A 6000-nucleotide genomic window follows, 5' to 3' on the forward strand; every position below is an offset into this window, starting at 1 on the left:
GAACGAACGAACGAACGAACGAACGACGAACGAACGACGAAGAACTAACGAACGAACGAAGAAAAAGAACGAAACGAACGAACGAACGAAGAACTAACTAAACGAACGAACTAACGAACGAACTAAAACTAACTAACTAACGAAAAACTAACTAACTAACTAACTAAAAAACTAACTAACTAACTAACTAACAACTAAAACTAACGAACTAACTAACTAACTAACTAACTAACTACCTAACTGACAAACTAACTAACTAACTAACTAACAAACTAACAAACTAACTAACAAACTAACTAACAAACTAACTAACAAACTAACTAACAAACTAACTAACAAACTAACTAACAAACTAACTAACAAACTAACTATCTAACTAACTACCTACCTAACCAACAAACTAAACTAACTAACTAACTTCAGAAAATGATTTAAACGTCACTTAAAAAATTCACCATAAATAACTTTTATATAAACCCTTAATTTATGATGATCGGCTTATATAAAGCTCTTGCTGAAATTCCATTTTTATTAATAAATTGTCTGAACATTTCGAAATCAGTGTAAATGATCGGCCCAACTACTTAATCCTTTATTTTTCCGAAGAGTTTTTATCGTAAAAAATCGATTTTTAAGTTGTAGGGCCCCACTAATACTGCACCACAATATGTAAATAGGTGTAACAAAAATAGAGAAAAAATATAAAAATGATTGTCTCTATATTTTCTTTCTCTTAAAGACACTTTAAATGCAACAAATATTATTTAACTTTGTATAGACATTGTATTACAATTTTGTCATGTTAATTTCATTTATTGAAAAATATTTTGAAAAAAAAAAAAAAAAAAAATTCTTTTTTAGTAAACTAGAAGGTATCTATAGTTTTAAAATAAAGCATACATTAACAGATTTTTACCTTTGTATTTATTTATAAATGTGTAAATATTTATATAGATAAACAAAAAAAAATAACTAGACTTTAAATTGACCCACTTTATAAGTGAGTGAATGACTGACTAACTGGCTGGGTGAGCAGCGTACAAGTAGTAGGATACAATAGTTTTTCATTTTTTTTTTAGTTATTGAATAAATCTCAACAAAAGATTGTATAATTTTTATTTAAATTCTCTAAATGCTTATTTTTCTATTTCTTTGTTATATTTTTATGCGATTGTTTTTTAAAAAACATAATATTTATACCAAGCACTTGTACTTGCTAGGCAGTGTTGGGGTACGCTATTGTTTGTATAGAGGGTTATTTGCTAAAAGGAATTGTTTGTAACAATGTAAATCAGCGGAAGAGACCATAAAGTTGGAATCATTTGCAAAATTGATTTAATCATGTCTTCTGTTTTAAACTTGTAATCAAATTACAGATCCTAATTTTGGGAAAAATTGACCATACTTTAAATTCGGTTCATGCTCTCATACAACTGTCCTTCCAAATAAGGGTTTGAATACTCACTATTATTATGTAAAATGTGTTAAACATTGATCTCAGCTTTTAATTAGATCCACCATTCAAAACTTTTAGCTGGTGTAGGGTATTATACAATCGAACATATCTGACTATAATTTCTTGTTTCATAGTTTTTGAACAACCTGTTACATTCAAGACGAAAAAAAATGTTGCAAGTAAAAAAGTATTGTTCATGTTTGTCTGTGATTTTTCTGTTGTGTTTTTCGTGTTGTTGTTATTTTTTTTGTGTGTTTTATTTCTTTAGCCATATTTATGTTTTGGTCTATTCCAATTTTTTTTTGTCGTTGGCACTTTGAATGTTTGTAAATATGTAAATGACCATAAATATTTGCATACAAAATTTTTCATGATTCTTGTGGTTTTTATTCCCCCATAATATTTTCACCCTTTTTAGTTATTTTTTCATACATTTTTCTCAATTTTTTTCCTTTTAATTTGTTTCTATTTGAGTAGTTATTTTTTGTATTTTCGTATAATTTTTTTAGTTTTGTGTTTGTAGTTCTTTTGTTGAACACATAAATTTGTTTAAAGCTTAAAATATTTTTTCTCCAAGACAAGTGCATTTTTTGTTAGAATTTCAAACATTTAAACGGAACTAAAGACGTGTATTGAAGTTTAATTTTTGTGGAAAAATACGAGAAAAATTTAAAAAAATCGTGAAATTTTAGAGATAAATTTAATAAATTTATACATGAAGTTATAAATCTTAAAAAATGTGTTATTAAAAAAGTATTTAAGGATATAATTCAGTGATTTAAAAAAAAACTATTTTTTTGAATGTGGTTTGTTTTCTTGTGTTAATATTATACGTAACTACTACATATTTAAATTAGTACTTATTTATGATTTTATATTGGTAAGTTTTAAGTGAAAAGATCAAGAAAATATTTTTAAATATCTTCATAAAGCGTTTTCATACACTACACCAATATAATGAAGAGTGTATTATGCATTTTGCTATTATTTATAACACCCAAAGGTAATATTAGTCGTATACCCTCCTTAAAGTATGTCCGTCCATCTTAATGTCCATGTTAATCTTATGCGCAAGCTACATGTCTCAATTTTTAATATAATTTTATGAAATTTTAACAAACGCCTTTTTGGCTTAAGGACGAATTCTATTTAAAACGGTTCATCTGGTCCCTATACAAACGGGCCCTATAATATGGCCTTGGAGTTCATAATATTTTTTAATACTAGTATCTCTACAAATGACGCCAGAATTAAGTTTATATTAGATTTGTGTTGATATTTTTCAAAACTATTTTCTGATTATATTGACCAAATAGCAGTCCGTCTGTCTGACTGTCTGTCTGTTTGTTTGTCTGTCTATCTGTCCGTCAGTCTGTCAATCTATCTGTCTGACTATCTGCCCGTCTGTCTGTGTAAACCTTGTAATCAAAATACAATCATCTAAGAAATAACTTACTTTTTTAGAATACAAATTTTCATCAAAAATATATCCAAATTAAAGCGAAATTCAACATAAAAGCTTTATATATAATAGTAATATAAACTTTAGATATACTCATAACTTTGTCCGTCAGTCTGTCTATCTATTCGTCTAACTGTTGTTTGTTAAAATAAAATGTTTTAATACCCTATCTATTTCTCATCATAAAGCATATATATTCAACATTACCTTATTTCCGATATATTTAAGCAATTTATGAACGAAAAACTAATTTTCTGAAAGAGGGGGTTAGGGGCAAATATGGACCGATCCCGATAAAAAATCGTGAATAGATTTATATTTATATAGTATTTATATGTATTGAATTTCATCGAGATACATATATATTTAATATAATTATGAGCTAAAAAACCCTTTTGGGGAGGTTCTGTTGTATGGAAGCTAGTTGAAATGATGGACCGATTTTAACCATCAATACCCAGAGGGAAAAAAGACGTTTTAAAATTATACACGTCTGGTACCAAATTGACACCATAGTGTTTATATTGTTTCAATAACATCCGTTATCAAATTATGTACGGATAGTTGTCATATCAACAACAAAAATATAAAAAATACACGACGTTATCATATCAACAACAAAAATAATAATGTGTTACCAGAATGACAATGCTATGTTGTTAAACAAAACGTTGCATTGTCGAAATGACAACGATTCTTTGTCGAAATCACAACGATACGTTGCAATGACAACGATGCGTGTCAAACTTACAACGGTGGTTGTCAAAATGATAACTGGGTGTTATTTAATTTGTATACACATTCGTTGTATAAATGTTAACAAATGTGGCAAGCTCACTTTTGACAACGAATTGTATCAATTTCGGTACATTTCTACCGGTTTTTTTCACTCTGTATAGGCTTTGTCCGCTGTCGTAAATAAGACCTTAGTTTTAAGTACCCAATTCCCAATTCCATAACCAGCTTAGCTAACATTTCCGATGTTTTTATATAATTGAATTTATTTTTTCTAATCAGCTGTTTTAATGTGTTAAATACTAATTCATAAATATTTAACTTTGAGCATAATCAAAAATCTAACGTTTTCAAATAAGTATAAAACTGTTAATATTAATATTTGCAGCTAATTGTAACTATCAACAATATCATAAAATCTTATAGTTGTTTTTCTTTTCACCACAAGTGGTATCAATGATTTCTTTTAAGAAAAATACCAAGAAACTACTAAAGATATCGTTAAAAATTATAATTATAATAAAGACATTTACAGGGATATTATTGTTAGAAAAAAACCACAAAATTTAAAGGTTAAAAAGATAACAATGAAATTGTTTTAGTAAAAAAAATCTTAAAAAAATAAACAATAGAATTTTTATTGTTGTGTAGCTCCGCTCATTCGTGGTTATTGTGGCATATGAATAAATTAGTCACTTACTTGCTACACTTTAACTTCTTGCATTTATTTTTTTTTTTTTTTTTGTAACATGCTGCAATTGCTGCTGTTGCTGTTGTTGTTGTTTGATCATTGTAAACATTGGCAACAATTTGGAGAAAATTGGCTGCCAACTTTAAAAAAAAATAGTACAATGAATGAATAAAAAAAATTGGAGTTTGATGCTGCTACTTTTGTTTCTTTTGTTACTCAACTTCTTGATAAACATGGCCCCTGGTGGATAAAACGATTATTTACAAAACACAGCAGAGAAAATATTTATAAAAAAATGAAAAATCTGTTTTCCGAAAGAAATGGAGGGAAATGTTTTGGAAAAACAATAGCAAACCAGCAAGTTAGGGAAAAATAAAAACAGTAAAGCCGAGCAGTCAGTTTTAAGTACAATTACTATTTGAATACGAAAACAGTATAGAGCCAGCAGCACGTTATATAGAGCAATTCAAAAAAGGGATTCTTTCATAAAGGATGCCAATTGTTTTTGTTTCATAAAAAGGGACATTATGTATTTCTCAAAATTATCATTCAGGAATAAACTACCAATTCATTAGTAATTAATGACTCGTGATCATTATTTGATTTTACCACCTCCACCGGATATACCCTTTTAAATGCAGTTGTTTGTTCTAGGTTAGTTGCAAATTCCTCAGATAACAAAAAAATCAAAGAAAATTAACCAAAGAGGACGTTAACGTTTAGCTGCAAGCACCAAATTATTCTCTATTTCTGTTGCAGAAATTGCAGCTACTACAAGCTACATTATTGTTGGAGCTATTTAAGTTGCATTGGTTTATATTCCATAAACGTACAAACATACACACACACACACACTCGTAGAAAGTTATACATGCCCAAATAACTTCCTTAGGAGGTGTCATTTATACAATTGTCCATCTGCCACTCTGGTTTTCAGTTGATACATTGTTGACATGCAGCTCTCAAACGACGATCTGTACTACTACTCTCCTCTGTCTTTCCCCTCTAAGTTAACAATTTAAATAACAAGCAGTACAAAACTCATAGATACACATACATTTCAGTTTGATAGATTAGCTGCTACTTTTGGATCTTCAAAACACCAAGACAGTTCAAGCACTACCAGCAGCTAATGCAACAATAACTACAGCAGTCGTATTAACATTTACATAAAAAATCAGCTTGAATTTAGTTTTTTTTTTTTTTTTTTTTGTCTTGTATTCTTCTACACAGCAGCACTTTGCTCAATTAATGTTACAAAATTATCCGTTGTTCGTTTGCCCGTGTGGGCAATTGTTGCATGCTACGGCAACTTGTAGTTAGAATTGGTTTAAATTCACTGGTAACAACTTCTACAACAATGAGCAAATCACAACCTACAAACATATTTATTGTAACAAACAGCATTGTATTATTTTTTATTGCTGTTGTTGTTGTTAATATTTTAAACTAGAACTATCAGTAGTTGTTGTTTCGAGTGCAACAACAACAACAGCAGCAGCAGCTGTATCAATGGCAACAACTACTGCATTAATGACAACAATAAGATGAACAGCAATAAGAACAACAATCATTTACAATGGGCAAATCAAGAATAGCAACAGTGATATTATTTATCCTAAACGAAATATTCAAACCAAAACAAAATTACGCTTA

The sequence above is a fragment of the Lucilia sericata genome, unplaced genomic scaffold (assembly GCF_015586225.1).
Source record: "Lucilia sericata isolate MDLA Ls3-8-SP2 unplaced genomic scaffold, ASM1558622v1 Contig000653F_arrow, whole genome shotgun sequence".
Classification (NCBI taxonomy): domain Eukaryota; kingdom Metazoa; phylum Arthropoda; class Insecta; order Diptera; family Calliphoridae; genus Lucilia; species Lucilia sericata.